General features: G+C 47.4%; 1 long non-coding RNA gene across 1 annotated transcript in view; it reads right to left on the reverse strand.

Annotated features, from left to right (window-relative positions):
* The window catches only part of LOC138489829 (uncharacterized), a 499,715-nt gene that overhangs the window by 2,448 nt on the left and 477,198 nt on the right, over positions 1-20,069 (reverse strand). The gene's annotated exons all lie outside the window — the stretch shown is intronic.

Consider the following 20,069-nt stretch of genomic DNA (forward strand, 5'->3'; position numbering starts at 1 on the left):
CTGCCAGCAGGCCCCCACTCATGTCCCCCTGCACCCCCACCCCCCAGCAGTGCAGGGCACCTGCCAGCAGGCCCCCACTCATGTTCCACACATGTCCCCCAGCACCCCCACCCCCAGCAGTGCAGGGCACCTGCCAGCAGGCCACCACGCATGTCCCCCTGCACCCCCACCCCTCAGCAGTGCAGGGCACCTGCCAGCAGGCCCCCACTCATGTCCCCCTGCACCCCCACCCCTCAGCAGTGCAGGGCACCTGCCAGCAGGCCCCCACTCATGTCCCCCTGCACCCCCACCCCTCAGCAGTGCAGGGCACCTGCCAGCAGGCACCCACTCATGTCCCCCTGCACCCCCACCCCCCAGCAGTGCAGGGCACCTGCCAGCAGGCCCCCACTCATGTCCCCCTGCACCCCCACCCCTCAGCAGTGCAGGGCACCTGCCAGCAGGCCCCCACTCATGTTCCACACATGTCCCCCAGCACCCCACCCCCCAGCAGTGCAGGGCACCTGCCAGCAGGCCCCCACTCATGTCCCCCAGCACCCCCACCCCCCAGCAGTGCAGGGCACCTGCCAGCAGGCCCCCACTCATGTCCCCCCCAACACCTCATGACGATCCACAATCATGGCCCTCATGGCCACCCAATACACCCCCCACGCCACCCCAGTCCGAACACACCACCAGGTATCACATCCACCCCACAAAGAAATCCCCAGCACATGATGCATCCCAAATGGCAAGTCTGCACATCAACATATTTCCGTCATACCCACACAATGGGTGCATGTGAATGATAAAACACACATTGTGACATGCATGAAACCAAAGAGAGAATACCACACATTGAAGTACCAAATGAAAATGTATTAAACAGAAAAGCAAGGGAATGAAATGAAACGCAGAATTTCATTATTTAGTTCCATTTTCTTGTATGTCCAAAATAAGAACCAAAAATGCATGATAGCAAAATCAAAAGCAATCCAAAAGCAAGTGTCCAAAGTGTCAGTCCGGAAAAAAAAATCCAAGGTGGAAAAAGAATAAAAAACCATTGATCTATGGGAAAAGAAATAATAAGAATCCAAATCCATTGTCAAACTATTTACAAAGTACAAATCCCGGGTCCATGTACCCAATCATTGAAATGAAACCTATAAAAGAGAACCCTACCTAATGAAGAACTATATACAAGAAGGTAGGGCATTGTCCAAGCACCACAAAACAAAATAAAACCGAAAGGAAACTTAACACTAAAGAACTATTTACAAGGGCAGCGGGCTAGTCCGACGGCTCACTTCTGGATGTTCCGGGCCAGAGCATCATCGAACTCCTGCTCAATGTCCCGGAGGCGGTCCTCTTCAATGGACCCGAGGGTTTGCAGGGATGACGACATGTTCTCCTCCAACTCCCTGCGAATCGCCTCGAGGCACTCGGCCCGCCTCAGGGCCCTCCGCATGGAGTTCTCCGCCCTGACCATCGTGAGCCGTGCCTCTTCCGCCCGCTGCCGCTCCGCATCTATGGCGTGGCCCAACCACTGCCACGCGGAAGACACTTCCCGTCCAGGGTCCTCATGCCCTCCGGCCGATGCCTGCCCCTCCGATGATGAAGGCCCCGAGCTATCATGGCTCCCACCTTGTTGCTGCTGCTGCTGTGCCGCTGCCCGTGCCCTGGCTCCTGCTGTCTGCACATCCTCCTCCAGCTGGGTGCAGTTGTTGAGGTGGCCACCCCTGCTGGACGTCCGACTCCCTACTGTGGCAGGGATCTGTTGTCCACCAGCCTGGCCGCAGGGTCAGAGGCAGCTCCACAGGGCACCCAGGTGATACATGGGTGGGAAGATGGCATGGAGGACGACTGGGGCATAGGGGGTTCAGTTGGTTCCATGTCATTTCATCACCATATTTTTCATCCCCTGTTTTTTCATCGTGTATTTTTCATCGAAAAAAAAACATCAAATTTTTTTTATTTATTTTTTGGGGGGTTCCCCCCATACCCCCTGTTTTTTTTCTTTTTTAAATATTCCCTATTACCCACAACTATATTTTATTTTTGAACCCCCCCCAAAAAAAAAAAAATCTATGAAATTCGATGAAAAATACACGATGAAAAAACAGGGGATGAAAAATATGGCGATGAAAGGACGGTATACCGTTCAGTTGAGGAGGGGGTCGGAACAAGGTCCAGGAAACGGAGGAATCCGGCCCTGGTGAGCTGTCCCAGTGGGTCAACGCAGTCAACGAGCCATGCGAGAAGACATGCAGTCTCCTCACGAAAAGACTGCAGGTCACCTCGCATGGCCCGTTGACGCAACGCCACCCCACCCACAACAGGCTCAACCCAGTCCCGGATAGCCACGCCTGCAGGCAGAGGAAGGCCAGTTGTCGTAAGGCCATCCCCTGCCTCAAAACGGGCCTGGACGTAGGCATCCCTGCTGGTGCGAGATGATGCAGTGACAGGATCAGGGACAGGATTGCACACAGGCACCTCCGCGGCGGCCTGTGCTGCCTCCTGTCCCTGTTCCTGCACTGCACCACTAGCACCAGTGGAATCCCCACCTCCAGACCCCGTCTCTGTCCCTTGCACGGCCTCCTCCTCCACCAAACCCCCCACCAACCTGGATGACTCCGTGCCATCTTCCTCCGTCGGGCCCTGTGGGGTCTCAGCTGCCCCTTCTGCTGCCGAGGAGTCCAACTCCGACCTCCGCCTCTTGGACCTCCCCTCGGCAGCTGCGGCCTGGGACGCGGCACCGGACTCCTCACTCCCCGACGAGATGACAACCCGGGAGGGGAGCCGGGCCTTGCGTCTCCGGCTGGCGGTGCGATCCCTGCCGCTGTGCTTCACAGCACCTTCTCCGCCCTCTTCATCAGTTGACGCTGCAGACAGGGAGAAATAAAACACAGGCATCAGGTTGCATGGTCATCCATTATTTAGTGCATTAGACAAAGGCCGCGGGCCTGAAGGGGAACTCTGAACAGGCCCAAGTGCTGAGAGGCACACGCTGCTAACTTCCACAGTTACTTTAGTTCTAAATTTGTTGCCAATATGTTTGACCTAAGAAATAATGTGCCCTGCAAGCCCACAAGACCGTACTGGGCGCCTTGGTGTACGTGTTATCCCAAACAAGCCAGATCAGGCCTCCGACTCCCACCCAACCTACTATGAGTTATAGCCCCTACAACTGCCCCAGTCCCAATTCCCCTGAATTCCAGGATATCAGTTGACCCCCAGAACACAGACCATAAACCAATCACCCATAAACGATCTAAGAGTATGGTCGTCCCACCTTCATTTCATAAAGACATGAGTTGTAATGCGAGGTACAGGGAGGGATACATTATAGTTCAAAAGCGAGGTGGAAGCCGAGAGACGCGATTGGGATGAGTGAAGTATTTGTGGGTGAACAAGACTCCCCCTGTGCCAGTCTGAGCATGGCAGATGCGCTGTATAAGTGTAGTATGATTCAGATATTTAGCCAATTGGTTCTTTGGCCTTGGTTCCCTGGAGAAGATCAGCCCAGCAGAGACCATGTGATGGAAGATGGACGGACTGGGCTGGGACCAATCGCCTAGCATCCCCTATGGAGCAGGCCGACCATGTATAGGGTCGCATCAAATAGCCACGTGGGTTTCCACTGTATATAATGAGGTAATCTATGACGCTGTGTCTCCTTTTAAGCTTCTGCTTATACCCTTTTTCGGCTGAAAGTTCCATGGCAGCAGAGTTCTTTGCAGACGCACCTATTTTTGTAGAAATAAAAACGTGTTCCTCGCAAGAGTTTCTTGGGCCTTTTTCCCTAGTGGGTTGCATTTTCTCTGGTGTGGGTGTTTCGGGCGGGCCTTCAATAGGTGACCCTGACGTGATCCCTCCCCCTCTGCTGCCCCCCGTGCCTGCGAAGGTGTCCAGGCCGTTTCTCCGGAGGGGCCGTGCCCACCTACAGGGACCAGTCCCGAAAAGTATATTCCCGAGAGGAATTACAGGAGCCATCTTTGCAGAATTCCTGTCTGCTCTTTGGAGTGGGGAGCTACTGAGTATAGTGCAGGCTGGTGTTATTGGGACCCTGTGAGGAGTTTAGGTGAACACACGCATGTGAGTAAACACTCGCAAGTGATAACAAGGCAGGGAGAGATTTATGGGAAGTGAGTGTGCACGTGGAAATTGAGATTGTTGCAGTGGCATGGATGCAGTTTTTTTTATTTGTTAGTATTAACTTTTTAAGGAGAATATTAAGGAAAGAGAAAAGGAATGGTAGGGAGCCTTCCCGAGTGAGGGGAGAAGGTGGTACCACGTATATTGTGTAACAGAGGAAAAAGGAAACCTGTAGGAGCCACCCATAATTAGTGGACTCGGAAATAGTTATTATTTTAGCTTATTATTTTAGTTCGTTTTGTTCGTGTTTATTGTGTATGGTGGAGGACTGAGGGGCATTGTGTAAGTAGCATCATGTTTTGAGTGTGTGTAGTGCAAGGGGGTGTGGAGAGAAGGAAAGGGAGGGGGTAACGTTTTGTGATTATGATTGACAGGGAAGAGGGAACAAATGCCTGACCTTTTTGATGGGCGGCAGCAGCAGCATGCGCGGCGCACTAGTAAAGGTGTAAGGGCAGGGAGAAGCAAGGACCATTATAATGGAGTGTGTGGGATGTTTTTACCCATGCATCCGAGCCCTACCACAAAAACTGTGCAGTACTGGCATTGAAAACATTATGATGGCCAGAGCTTCCCAGAAAATACCCAGGGAAATGCATGAAGAATAGGCTGCCACCCATTTTTGCCGATGTTATGGGCACAGAAGGGCACTGCCTAAAACCACCATTGGACTACCCACACAGTAGCCTGAAACCATTGGGAATGGCAATGCTGATTGCCAAAAGCAACCTAGAACTGTGGGGAATTCATTTTCTTAAATCCCAAAAATGGTTGCATTACCAGTACTCACCACTATCAGAAAGCCGGCGTTTTAAAACCACCAGACTTTTGTGTAAAACTGAATAAATGAACCCAAAGCAGGCCAAAGAAAGACTTACTGAGAGGTGGATACAATGTAATGTTATATTCTGAAGTGACTTGAATGTTCATAACAAGACTGGCTGAGCTCTGCAGGTCTGCAGCAGCCTAACTGAAACTGGATTTAAAACTACCAAAAATCGAAAATGTTTAGAAGAATTGAGTGACCTACTTTTGAGTGTCACATAGGTTGCAATTGTTTAAATGTCATAATTTTAAACTTAGAATCAGCATTCTAGCTGCATGCGTAAAAATTGGAAGTTTGATTTGGACAGGAAAACTGGCAGCCAAAGAGACATTTAGCTGAGGCCTGGCTTAAAAAGAGAGGGAATTTTGCCCACCAGCTACCCCCGACAGGAGTTGAGACTTGCACAACAGCTGTGTTCCCAGGCCTAGCTGCCTTTTGCTGTTCCCACCAAAAGGGATATGACACTTCTCTGATTGAATTACCTGGGCTCTGCAGGAAATTGAACAAAGCCCTGTCCTGACTCAGGCAAATGTTTTATTGGGGGGGGGTCGTAAAAGTGGCTTCCTCCTGGAAGGAAAGGGGAGGAGCACTGCCTGTGAGAGCAAGCTGGCTTGGCAGAACTGGAAAACCCAGAAATTCAACCTTGTGCTGGGGGGAAACCACACCCCTTTGGGGCCAGAACATAAATCTAAAAAGATGGATCATTCATAGAGCGGACTTGTGAAAATGTTATAAGTGATATCATTATTCTTGTGATTTTTCTGTGCACATTTGAAGACGTGTTAGGACCTGGTGGTATGTTCAGGGGGGTTTTTAGCGGAAAGTGGATATTACTCTAAATGTATGTATGTTAAAAATCTGACACTCCACCACCTAATGCCCACATGCTTTGCGAACATTTGTGTAAATGCGGGGACAAATCCAATATTGGTAACCTGACCAAAAAGTGAAATATGTTGCCATTTTTGAACCCAAGCTTCTAGAAACTACAGAATTGGAACAGGGGCTACCATCAGTAAATGCATGATGTGTGTATGCAATGCCAAACAACTGTCTATCGGGGAAGTATGTATTTGGATCAGATATAGATTGTGTGTAAAGTTGACAGGGGTGGGTTCTCTGTATCATAAACAGACCTCATCATGATGACACTTCATTTCATTCCCCCAATCAAGGGGAAGAGGAGGAAGTGGCCAATGACAAGTGGAGAGGGGTAGGGCCTAGAAAGCTAGCCTCTCCACCCACTTTCAAAACACATAAAAGCAGACAGTCAGGACAGATAGGGACATTCTATTCCATCTGCTGCGGGACGCTCTGCCGGGAAAATCCATACTTTACCTCAATCATCCTCCAGAGAGCCAACCGAGGGACTTCAATCTATCAACCTTCAGAGACCAAGACTTTACTTCAGCAGAGAGGTCAACTACAAGCTAAATCCCTCTTTAGTGGGCCTCAAATCATTGCAACTATTCACAGCCAGGCGAGCTGTTTGAATTCTTTGCAAGAACTCTTGCCATTTGCCAGAAAGCAGTGTTGTATCCAGAGAGAGACCAGCTGAACCGGAGACCGCTGTTAGCAGAACCAGAGAGCTGACCCAGATCACTGTGAAGTGCCGAGACCAGAACCGGAGTCCAGTCCAAAACCTGACCAGATCCGTGGGGAGGCTTATTTCAAAATATATTGTGAGTACCTAGCAGAACTGTGCAGAACCAATCTCTTAGTTAAAATAATATAATTCAATCTATTTTAATCTAAGTAGAACTGCCTCCTAACTGTCACTTGTCAATTCTAGCTGCAAAGCTGTCACCTGTCATTTTCTAGCTGCAAGCTGTAACCTGTCGCTTTGAACTTTTAAAATTTCAAATCCGAAAAACTACCTTTATTTAATCGTTCATAACTCTGGTACCGTTTGTGCTAGGAACTTTAACTTTCCTCTGAAAGCTTAGAATCTCAGCTTTTAAACAAGCTTAGAACCGACTTGCTACTCCGTATACTTTTGCCGTAATCACGATTCTCGCACTCGCGAATTTTACCGCGATTTGCGATTTGGTTAAAAATCCAGCCACGTGTAACCATCAGCAGTCATCTCTTTCCTTGCTAAAAATTCGTTTGCCTCTTAAGAACCATCCTAGATCCTTGCTAAAGTGAGCCTGAACTCATCCCAAGTATATTTCACTCACCCTGAACCTCCTAAAGGGAATTAAAACCATTTTCAGCATATTCCTCACTTCATTGCCAGCACATATAAAAGCATTTTGGGCCTGTGTTTCAAACTTCTGTAGTCTAAGCTTGCTGGGGTGAACTGAATTACATTTGATTGCATTTCTGAGAACTGTGTGCTTTCCTTCCATTTCCTTGCATTGCATAAAGGGGGGAGTGAATTTTCAAAGAAAAGTGATTACATTGTCTTTTAGTGAAGTCCTATCAAGTCGAGTTCTGTGCTGCATTCTTTTTCATCTGTGCAATTCATTGAAACCATAAAGCATTCTCTGATACTTTATTCCCCTGTTCCTAGTCATAAGTCGTCACACTCAATCACGGTCTATATAGGAAGTGATTTTTCAAAACACATTTTTAATATGTATAAACATTTCATCAGGCTAATATAGCAGTAAAAACGTTGTTCAGTATGTCCATGATTCTTTCCAAAATCAGAGAAAAGTACCACTTATTCATTCCCAACAATTAAAAAACAGTACCAAGTGTGTAAGTGCAAACTGAAAAAACACACATAAGGCATTTTACATTAAATAATGCCAGTGTACTTGGAGTCCTCTAGTGCTATATCTGCAAACCAGTGTATGAATATTTAATGGCCATTAGGGTGCCAGCGACTAGAAGAATCCAAACACTTGTACCGAAAACACACGATGCTTAGATTGCAAAGACACCTTAATGGAAGGATCCTTTTTAACATCTAAAAACTTGTATAGACATAAGACACAATGTAATGTCAAAATGTGTAACACCGTCCATGTAAGCAATTCTATACACAGATCTAAAATAACACATGAGACCAGCTCATGCTGTGTCAAGGTCGACCGGTTTCATAACCACATCTTATTCGGGTCATCTTCATCAGGACTTTATTTAGTGAGGTCTTGACTCCCTGTCTGGGATCGCTGTCTTGCACCCTTACGTGTGTATTTTTATTCCGCACTATACTGAGAAACGTCACTGCTCAGAAGTATCTGGGAACAGAGCGCGCCCGAGCGCTGTAGATACTAAATATCACGCTGTCAGCTTAAGCGCTGGCTGGTATGAAGTCTCACTTGTTGTTATGATACATAGGAGAGAGCGTCAATGCGTCTACGCGGTGCCTCAAAACCTTGGAAATGCTCCAGTGCTATTGTAGGATTGCTTATTGCTGATTACTGCTCATATGCCTAAGTGTGCTATCAATTATTAATTTATTCTAAAGTGTGATATAGATATATATTGTTTAAATTCTCAAATAAACCTTTTAACTTGCAAAACAGAACTACTTCTTGGCTCAGTGGGGTTAGGGGGATTCCACGAGAGGGGTGTTATATAGGGGTAGTCATCCAGAACTCATGAACTGGACATAAAGATATATCAATAAGGGTTTCCATTCAGTATCCCAGACTAGGCATTGACTTAGCTGTAGTGCTGGATTGAATCCTCTTACAAGTGGAAACACCCATAGAACATGTGTAAGGCCCTGCCACTATACCAAGACCAATTGAGAAGTATCACAAGTAATGGTTAATGGAGACAAGAGGGGGGGAAGCCCCGCTCATGGCCGCAGCAGGGCTCCCAGAATAAGAATATTGCAGAAGATATGTCCATATTTTTGACAGCTAAATACAAGGGGAGACAGTTGCAAAAGAGAAGTAATATTACAACACTGGAAAATGTTCAAAGACACAGAAGATTGTGGGGAGGGAAGCGCAACACGATAGCAGGGGCGACTGTACATGAAAGGAGGGCAGGCGTCAGCAAAAAGCCAGGGATTATACCTATTGACTGCCCTCCGTAGTTTACACCAACCAGACAATAGCCCTTCATTAAATCAAGGGTGGAGACGTACTAGGCTGGTCCAATCCTTTTGATCATTTAACCGTTTATTGATTGTGTGTGTGGCATTCTTCCTGAAGTGTAAACAAAAGCACCAGCTCTCCTCAGGATTTGATACCAGGACAACGGGAGGTGCCTAATGGCTTTGCGAAGGTGTGATTATGATGAGTTCCCGCATTTTCTTCACGTTCTCCTGCACGGTCTTCCATCTTGCCGTGGGAAGGGAATAGGCATTTTGCCTGATGGATTCCCTGGTGACTTCTCGATCCAGTGTACAAAGACTGCGCATGGCCTAACCAACCTACAGAGGTATCAGAAGAGTGCGGCAGATAGGTTTGCAGGTCTTGGTTCTCATTAGGAATTAGGCTCCTCACTAGTAACTTTGAACTCTACTCCCTCTCTTCTCATGCAAGATAAACCATTATCCCGCATTGAGAAGCAGCGCGTTCAGGCAGTTGCCCTACTTAATTTGTGTGGGGATTTATCCCTTGAAAGGAGGAAAACGCATCATCTGGTTCTGCTATTCGGAAGCTGTAAACTGACATTTCTGAACATTTTCGTATTTTGATAATCAATACCGAGCCTCATTCTAATAATATAGAGGTATTCGCAAATCTAATATTATTTTGCTGCACAAGCTTGTGAGACTTTGCGGTCACTTTAATTTGCATCACAGCATTCGATTCCTAAGCCCAAGAGACGAGACCACTCTGACATTCGGCCTTGATAACGACCAGGGTGTCGAAATACGTGTCGGCTGTCTATGTGAATAAATATTTGTTTCTAAACTATTTGGACTATTGCAGTGACATCATTCTTATACCAGTGGACTCTTATATTTAATCTCTTTTGGGGTGCTGAGCGCGAGCTGCCTTCCCATACCCTAATTATTCATTATCCTACATTCCTCAGGTTTCCGCCGGTTCAGCCTTAAGCCAATTTACATGATACACCTGTGTGGTCTTTCATTTCTATTCCTGTTGCAAATGTTAAGTGAGATGTCTGAGAACGTGTGCAACCCTGTACAGTACATGCCATTGATGTCAGTTTATCTGAAGGTAGGAGCAAGAACAGCATCATGTCACTCATCTTGATGCTCCAATGTGTGGTTCTTAAGTCATAACTCATTTATGTTTCTCTTGTCTGATCTGCTTTTGTTCTGTGGGCAAATTACAGATCAACTGTAGTTTCTCTTCAGTGTCATGCACAGACTCTGGGGCTTCATCTTCTGAACAATTCCAGCCCTGCCAGCCTCTTTCACACTACCCAGGCTGTCTCTGGGATGTGAGTGGAAGCGCCCCCAAGTTAGCACGATCCTCCCCGCAATGGGAGACAATAATGGACACTCCCGCAATGGGAATAAAGCCAAGACAGAGTGCGGGTGAGCGTAAGTGGGAGTTTATCAAAAGAATATGGCATGCAAAGAACTCTGCAACCTCCGAGAGCGCTCTGCCTGACAATCGCAAAGGCAGGCGTATTTCTAATACAAAAAACGTCATCAGAACCTACACACTATAGGGGGCACAAGTTAATTGGGATTGGGTGGCGTCGACTAACTATAGGTGTTGCTGCAGCGTGGTTGGTCCGGGTGAGAGGACGTCACTGGTCAGCCTCGTGGGTTGGGTTGGGCCTGGCAGGCCGGCTTGAGGTCATCCGGGCGGTGTTGGTACGCTGGGGCAGCCTGTGACCAAGATGAATGCCTTCCCTGACTTAGGTGCCCTAGATCATGCACATTGCAGTTACTTAAAACCCCATATCTAACTTCTACAGTAAATCTTTCAATCAATACAACACAGGAGGAATGCACCTTGTGAGGGGTCTGGTGGTCGTCTGTTGGATTTACCGGTGTTCTGACGTCTGGTATTCCAGGTCGAGGGGCTGGGCTCTGGGGGCTTGTGGCGGGTGGTACATGTTTTCTACTATAAAGGGGGGTTCTGTGTCTTGTCTCATTGTCGGGGGTAGCCTTTGTGCGGGGTCAGGCTTCTTGGGGTGGTCTGGGGGATTGTGGGATTTACGAGAGGGGGCTGGTAGATCAGTGGATTCAAACGTAAGTTTATTACTGTGCTGTAAATAACGCAGGTGGCGGCCGGTGGCCTTGGATGCTGCGTTGGGGCCTCTGACTCTCTGAAGCGGTTCCAGCTTGGTCGGGGGAGGTGGGGGAGCACGGCACAGGCCTTAACTTTTTTTCTACTTGGCAGGCTTCGTAGGATAGGAGGGAGAATGGCCTTGCATATATTCACAAAAGGTATTTTCCTCGTGTGTTGTCTAATTTTTGAATACAAAACTTTTATATCATTGGTCTTCTTTAAACTACTATACCATACACATATTCTACGAGTTCATTAAACATTCTGTTAATATATTCAGTCCGAGTACCTTTTCGTTACCTAACATTACATTTGCTACAGAGTTTGATTATTTTATGTACATTAGACGTTACATGAGGTAGTTCTAGATTATGGCCTACAGAGATTGATACTCGCCGCTTTGGGTGATCAAGAAAACATATACGAGTTCAGGTTTCTACATAAAATTGAAAGAACATTTATACAGATAAAGGCTATACGTTTGGTCGACATCTTTCTCTGTGGTTATAGCAGCACTAGTCCAGACCTGGGGTGATATCATATAACGTTACATCTTTATGGTTTGTTCACAGTTTACAGGATCTGTTTAAACAGAGGTAGTTCGTTAATACCAATACTTGAATTATTTTCTACTTTCTTCAGATAGTGATGCTTCAGCTTTTTCCCCGTCACCCCGGCCTCGCGGACCAGGTCATGCGGGGTGCAGTATTACATTGTGAACGATAAAATGTTACAGTGTTGGCATCTCGGGTTTAGCTCATACCCGACTTTCTCATGGGAACGCGCTCGCAGCGGATCTACCAGGGCTACTGCGGCAGGGATACTTGGAAAGCCCTCCAAAGGTGGGGGCCGCGCCGCAGCGCGCTGAACTCACGCCATCTTTGCTGGGCAAGAAGGCTTCTAGGCCTGTCTAAACGTTAGTGTGTATGTATGATGGATACGTGGGGGCAATGTCATCGGCGGGCAAGCCCTCCTCCACCTGGGCCCGGGTGGCATGAGGGAACGCCCGGCGAGCCATGGTCCTCACCGGGGGAGAATAATGTAGGAGAGGGGGGCCCTAAGGCCTGTCCTCCCCTACATTTCCCCCCTTTCGTTACTAAAGTAACGAATTCTTCAGCTCTTCCAACCTTCTACACTCTTGCTCCTCAACTATCGCGTCATCCCATGCAGGTGTTCCCTTGATGGGCATCCATGCCCTACACACCCCCCTTAAGCTCTCTCCTCTTCTAGCGTATTCGTCTGGTGTGCACGTTAAATATATACAGTCACCACTTTCCTCCAAATCTACCCAGACCTCTGTGTACCATTCTAATTCCACATCTCGGGGCTCCTTGATAGTGGTGTGCCATAGCTTGTCTACTATGTACTTGTCACGGTACATAGGCACTAACCGGTACTGGGGGGTGTTGTCTATTCCTGTCTGCACATGTACTTCTTGTGTTGCCCTCATTGTACCACCAGAGTTGCCCATTGTCACCATCATCATTGCGCCGTTAGGGACCGCATTTGCACAACATCGGAGGCCCAACTGGCACAGGCAGAACGCCACAAGGAGGAACACCACAGCTGGTACCAGAAATTTCATCGTCATTCCAAGCCAAGAGGGAACCCAGGAGAAGATATTGTCGAACCACGTGCTGGCTTCTGCTCCACCTTCCATCTTCATCTTCTCTCCCAGATTATGTACTGCTTCGATCACGTGGGATAAGGACCCATTTTCCGCGTCTTCAGAAGGTACGAAAGTGCAGCAGGCACTTCCTATTTTTCGGCAAACACCTCCGTCCATCACTGTCAGTAGGTCCAGAACATACCTGTTCTGCATGGTCATTAGGCGTAGAGCTCGCAGTTCTACTTTTATTATGTTGAACCCTTCTTCAGTGTCATTGGCTAACTGAATCAGTTCCCACCGTGTTATCTGGAGCCATTTTGCGTTTGCCCTTGCTTGGACACTTGAAATTAGCGAGGCAAAGAATGTTTCTACAGAGCTGAACAGCCGGTACCTGTCTGGAATCTGTGCCAATAAATCAGACGAAGCTTGAGATATGTAATTTGATGCCCGTCTGTTCCGTGATAGCTCTTCTCCCTTTTCTCCGGAGGACAGGACATAGAGGTGTGATTTTGCAGTGGGAGGAACCACACCCTGGTGCATGTTCCCTGGCATCTTTTTATTTCCGTCAACGTGGCTTTCTGGAATCACCATCAGGGCCGAGTGCAGAGTGGCCATCGAGCAGCTGCCACTCCATGCCTGGGGAAGGTGTAGGTAGGCCTGGTTCCCACATACCCAGTATGTGTCCATCAATGCAGCTGTTCCTTTTCTCATCTCTGGGATGGTGAGGGTTTTGTTGCAGTTTTTATTCGTCCCTATCGCCACTTTTCCTTCTCCCTTAAAACATAGTTCGTTCTTGATCTCGCTTTGTAGCTTGAAGGGTTTTTCCATTGCTGTTACCCATGTCAGTTTGGAAATGTGCTCCTTCCATACTGGTGTGCATGTTTCTTCCATCCATCGCAGTCTGGCTGGTTGGACACCTCTCAGTGCTTCCGCTTTGCACAGTACTTCTTCATCTTTCCATTTGTTTTCAGAAAACAGTGTCCCTTGTATCGCAAAAAATGGTTCTTTGAGACATACCACTCCAGCTGCTTTTGGGTAGCACGTTTTTTCAGTCTGTATAATCTTGAAAGTGACGTCGTGTGCCTGGAAGGTGTTTTTTATTCGGCATAGCGTGAGATGAAGGAGACACTGGGCATCTACAATGGGCAATTCTCTGGGCAACAACACTTTAGGTGTGCCTGATGCATGGGGAATGAGCGAGCAGACATAACAGCTCTCATTTGTCGTTTGTTTTGCTGTGGCACTCATATCAGCATACCATTTATTTGCTTGGTGGGGGTGCCGAGGGTCTTCCATTTTGTCTAGACCTAACCCATAGTACTCATCATACCCCCTCCTGCTTGTCTCTCTTCTCCTACGTCTGCTGTTTTTAATAGATGAAAAAATGGGCCCCCCTTTCTCCTTCCCACCCCCCTTGTCAAAGTTCTGATATGTTTCCTTATGTTCTTTAATGGTTATAATATTCCCATCTTCTTCAATAAACAACAAGTCACTTCCTTCAGATGGGGTGGGGAGGGTGTTGGGGCTGTTATATAGTTCAAGTATGGACATTGTGTTGTTTTCCATTTCTGTTTGTATACCTCTTGAATCAGACAGGACGACAGTTGGTGGTTCAGTGTAATAACCCCATACAAAATGTGATCCATCCCATATCAGAAAATCACCTTCTTTAATATTTACACTTGTGGTTGTGTTGCTCCCAGGAGCTCGAGTGATGTTACTCCCCCCTCCCCCCTCGGTCATCTCGATAGAGATGAGCGCTATAACCCAATATGTCACCAGGCAAAACATTGATATGAAAAAGGCAATAATACAAATTGACAATCCACATTCGTATGAATATGTAAGTCTATCTATTAACATTTCTTTGATCCTAACAAATCTATTCGTTGCAGGCTGCCCATTACATGCCATGGTGATTCCTGTTTGAGATACAAAAGTGCATTAAGTACAGGCATGTCAACATAATCTTTTTTTTTATTATTTTTTTCTCTTTCATAAAACATGGACGTGGGTGGGGGAAGGGTTTTGTTTCCACAGACACAGGTATTTACAATTAATACTTTTAGATCATTGTGCATTGTATAGAAAAATCTTCGTTAAAAAAAAAGAAAAAACGTCAAAAACCGTGAGATCAAAAAACCCATTCAATTTAAAGAGCAAAAAAAAAATATATTCCTTTTTTTTTTTTTCGCACAAATGCCATGTCCTCATTTGCATTCATTGTCAATCGCTGCACATACAGAAAATCACCTTCACTCATTCTGCTCAACTGCACTGTCCGCTGTTGCCTGTGCCTCGTCCTGCACCTCACCTTCCACGGCGCTATAGGCTCTGCGTACGTCTGTCAAATGCACCCAGTATCGTAGGCCCTTCACCTTTACTGCCGTGGGCGTGCAAAACACTACCTCATAAGGGCCATGGAAACGTGGCGCATTCCACCTCCGCACAAAACTTCTGACATATATAAAGTCACCAGGCATTAGTTGTAATGGTTTTTCAGGCAGTGTCTCTGTTTCTGTTGTGTTCCCCTCCTCTCTTGTAGAGGGGGGGGCTAGTTGCTTCGCAATTACGCGCGCTGCCCGTGTCAGTTTTTTCAAGTACTCTGTGAACTCCTCTCCCAATATCGCTGCGCTTCTGTGTGCATCAGAACGTTCACGGAGAGGCGAATGCGCTGTGTGCATTCTCCTTCCCGTGACGATCTCATGCGGGGACAAATGGTGGTCTTTACTTGGCTGATTTCGCAATTCGAACAGGGCCAAAGGCAGGCAGTACATCCAGGTCTTTTTAAGGGAAAAACACAGTTTTGACAATCTGCTTTTTAACAGACCGTTCATCTTTTCCACTACGCCATTACTTTGAGGATGATAAATCGAACATAATTTGTGCTTTATTCCCAATAACGTAGTCACTTCTTTGAATAGTTCATTAACAAAATGCGTGCCGTTGTCGGAGCGAATAACTTCGCAAATTCCCCAGCGCGGGAATACTTCCCGCACTAGGAACTTCGCGGCGCCCTTCGCATCAGGGCGCGCACAGGGGCCTGCCTCCACCCACCTCGAAAATGGACATACAACCACAATCATGTAGCGAGCCCCGTTACATCTTTCTCCCATGTCTACATAATCAATGTGGAGCTCTCTGAATGGGCCATTTGGTTTTGGTATCGTACCTCTTAGTGTGCGCAATGTCATACCTGAGTTGTAAATTTGACATGTCGTGCATTCCAAAGCCAGCCTTGTGATGTGTTCCTGGAGGCAAGGTGCAAACCAATCTTCTTGTATCTCCGCCATTATGTGTTGCTTTGCGTTATGTGCGGGAAAGTGTAGTTGTTGAAATGCTATTTCTAACAATGTAACTGGCATTACCGCTTTTCCTGAACTTTCTTGTCGCCACAATAAATCAGTCGGCGATTTGCTACATCCCCTCTTAGTCCACAGCAATTTTTCTTCTGCACTAGCTCCCTCTTGCAGCTCTATTATTTCCTGTGTGGGCATCATGTTGTATCCTGTGGGGACCTCTTGGCTTGCTGTGTGGTGCAACATGTACTCTCCTACTTCACCTTTCTGTAAATATGAAGCTTCTTTGGCAGCGGCGTCTGCTGCCGCGTTCCCCAAAGATATAAAATCTGTATTTGTGGTGTGGGCTTGGCATTTTACGATGGCCACTGCCGTGGGGTCTTGCAGGGCCTCAATCAGTTCTTTCAATAATTCTGCATGCTGAACCGGTGTTCCATCTGCTCGTCGAAACCCTCTCCGCCCCCACCGTGCCAACCCGCCGTGTACTGTTGTTGTCATGTATGCTGAGTCTGTATATATTGTCACTGCGCACCCCTTGGCGGCATGCAATGCTTCTATTAGCGCTATTAGTTCTGCTGCTTGGGCTGAATAGTGTGATGGGAGGCGGTGTTGCACTAGCGTCTCGTATTCATCTTCCTCTAATCGTACAACTGCCATACCCACATGTTTCTCTCCTGTATCCATGTCTATTGATGCTGACCCGTCCACGAAATACACCTCTCCCTCGTTCAGGGCATTCTCAAAAATCACTTGGTCCTGACCTTCGTCACCTGTGTACGTAGCGCAGTTGTGGTTCTGCATGTCCTCTATGGTGCACGCCTCTGTGATGAATGTGGCCGGGTTCACTGTTTTACATCTTACTATATGGATGTTTGCGCTGGACAATATTATTTCATATGCTGTTGCGCGTTGTGTCGTCAATGTGCTCTTTGATCGCTCTAATATTGCAAAGAGTGAGTGTTCCACAAACAATGTCACAGGACAGCCCATTACTATCGTGGCACTTTTTTCAATGGCGAACGCGGCTGCAGCTAGGGATTGCTCGCACGCGAAATGACCTTGCATTACTGCGTCTAGGGTGCCACTATAGTAAGCCAGTGGTTTGTGCCCTAACGATGTCTTTTGTGTCAGTACTGCTGTCATCAGTGTTCCTTTGCAGTGTGAAAATAAGAAGAATTCGCGCCCATAATCTGGAATTGCCAGTACTGGAGCGCTTGATATCAGCTCTTTTAGTGAGTTAAATGATGTGTTCATCTCTTCTGTCCATTCTATGTGTTTGTTTTCCTGCTGTGCTTCTTTTAGTGCCTGTAACAGGGGCCTTGTGTACGCTGCATAATCCAATATCCATGCTCGGCAATAGTTGCACATACCCAGAAATTTCTGCATCTCTTTTACTGTTTTGGGCTCCCCAACTGTTCTAATCGCCTGTGCCCTGTCTGGTATGATCCGCTTGCCATCCTTTGATATCAGCTGTCCCAAGTATAGGACCTCTGTCAGACAGTATTGTAACTTCCCCTTGTCCACCTTGTACCCTTTATTGGCCAATAATGTCAGGAGTGTTATTGAGTCCTTTCTACACTCCTCCTCAGTTTGTGCACAAACCAATAAATCATCAACGTACTGAATCACTGTGCTTTCTACAGACAAATTCCCCAGATCTTCATGTAGTACCCTGTTGAATATGCTTGGGCTCTCGCAATATCCTTGTGGTAGTCTGTAGTGTTCGAACCTCCTCCCCCCTAGTGTAAACGCTGTTAAGTACCTGCTCTCTTCTGCTAAGGGAATCGAGAAAAATGCATTTTTCAAGTCAATAACTGTGAAGTGGGATGCCCTTTTCGGAATGTTGCATAGTATTGTCGCCGGGTTCGGCACTAGAGGGAACTCCTTCTGAATCACATCATTTAGTGGGCGTAAATCTTGTATCATCCTCCAGGAACCTCCCTTCGCCTTTTTAATCGGGTAAATGCATGTGTTACATGGGGAGTTTGAGGGCACTATTATTCCTTGCGCTAGCAGTGCATCTATTGTCTCTCTGATCCCTTCTTCTGCTTCGCGTGACAATGGATATTGTTTTACCCGGGGTAGAATTGCTCCCTGTTTAAGTTTTATTACCACAGGCTGAACCCCATGTAGTAACCCCACATCGTGGGGGCCATTTGTCCATATGTTAGTGGGTACTAACCTCATGTCATCATCAAAAAATGTATGTGGTGCTCCTACTACTGCCATTAATTCAACTTTAGTTTTTCTGGCTGTAACTACAATGTCGCACGGCATTGCTAGTTCCATCACTATTTCGCCATCTGTCTCAGTGTCAGAAAATAGCTCCTCGTCCGAGAGCTCCCTCAGTGGGATATTTGCATTTGTACACAGTACTGTCCGCCACTCACATCCTTCCATGTCAACGCCAATCACACATATTCTGTTCGCTGACACGTGTACTGCGTGCAAATCCAACGATAGCACTGACCCGGGAGCAGTGTCGGGGCTCACTATGGGGCGGAAAAGGAATTCGGCTGGAATCCTCCAATCCATCCTTTTTAGTTCTGGTACTATGAGAGCCAATGTTCTCATGCCCTCAACAAACATCTCCTCGTTTCTTGGTAACCCTCTGATCTCTTGCATGATTGTGTGGCCGTGTATTACTGCTAATATGCGGAGGGGGCATATGCCTGGTGTCGAACATACGATACCGCTCTCTGTAAATGATATTGTCATATTTAGTTTGCTTAAGAGATCCCTCCCCAGCAAATTAATGGGAGAGTGTTCATAGTACAGTAAGGGTGCTTTCACTGTTTACCCCCCACTGTCACATCCAATGCCTCTGTGTAAGGAACTTCAATTACAGCCCCAGAGAACCCCTGCGTCTCTAACGTTCTATTAGATAACGGGAACCGGCCCTCTCTAATACATGATTTCTCCGCTCCCGAATCCACCATGAATATGAACTGCTTGTCTCCTATCTGCGCTCCTATCAATGGTTCCTCTGATGCATTGTGGGTCGTAGATAGTACTGGACACGCAAGTGCTCTCTGTGGGCTGTCCTATGCGGGGTGTCTCATTGCCCCCCCTTGATCAAAAATGTTCCCCGAAACTACTGACACCCCGCTATAAGGTGCGGGGGCAGGCGCTCCATTAGCTACTGTGGCGAAAGTGTTACCTGGCGTATATTGCATATTGTCATTATTCTGTGGGTGGTTTTGTGTTCTGTACTGATGTCCGTGTAGTTGTGCGTTACTTCTTTGTCCTACATTTTCTGGTTGCTGGTATTGTCCCATGGGGAGGCCGTAGGGGCTTCCTGGGTGGGGGTGACCGTACTGCTCCGTCTCCTGGAACCCGTTGTTTTGTCTGCTCCTGCACTCTCGTGAGTAATGCCCCCATCTCCCACAATTCCAGCAGCTCCCCTGTGGACCTCTGGGACCCTGCCACCCATTTCCTCCCATTCCTCCATACCCTTGTCCTCCTCTTCGGCCCCTGTACCCACCTCTTCCCCCTCTTGGGGCCCACTCTTGCCACGCGAGACCTCCGTTCTGCTCTTGTTCGTTCCACTGCCGCTGTCCTTGTCCGGCCCAATTAGCTGCTATTCTCCCTTGTATTGCTATCTGCCCCTCCTCTCCTTCGTCTCCCTCCCTCATGAGTGGGAGTCCGGCTACCGCTGCTGCGACCTTCACTAACTTTGACTGTACCAACTTCGCTTCGTCTGCCAACCTTTTCTGTGCTACTTCCTTCTCTCTTTCTTTTATTCTTTTGCAATGGTGCACTATTATGCTTTGGATCTCCGGCCACCCCTTCGCCTCAACACCTGCTATTTTGTCGAGTGCCTTCTGCACCTCTTTTGGGAGCCCTCTCTTGATGATAAAGTAAAACAGAGACGTTGACTGATGCCAGGGCGTGCCCGTTTCCGCTCTCCACATCTCCTGCACCCGGAGAATGTAATCCATAGCATCCTCCCCGTCATTCATTGTACATTGCATTACTGACTGTAAATCAGGGGTATCTGGGAATGTCTCCCGCAGTGCGTCCCACACCCTTGCTCGTACTGTATTAAAGGAAGCCCCATCATGGCGATCACAGTCTAACGT

This window comes from Ambystoma mexicanum, chromosome 9, assembly GCF_040938575.1.
Source record: "Ambystoma mexicanum isolate Mex_15411 chromosome 9, UKY_AmexF1_1, whole genome shotgun sequence".
NCBI classification, from domain to species: domain Eukaryota; kingdom Metazoa; phylum Chordata; class Amphibia; order Caudata; family Ambystomatidae; genus Ambystoma; species Ambystoma mexicanum.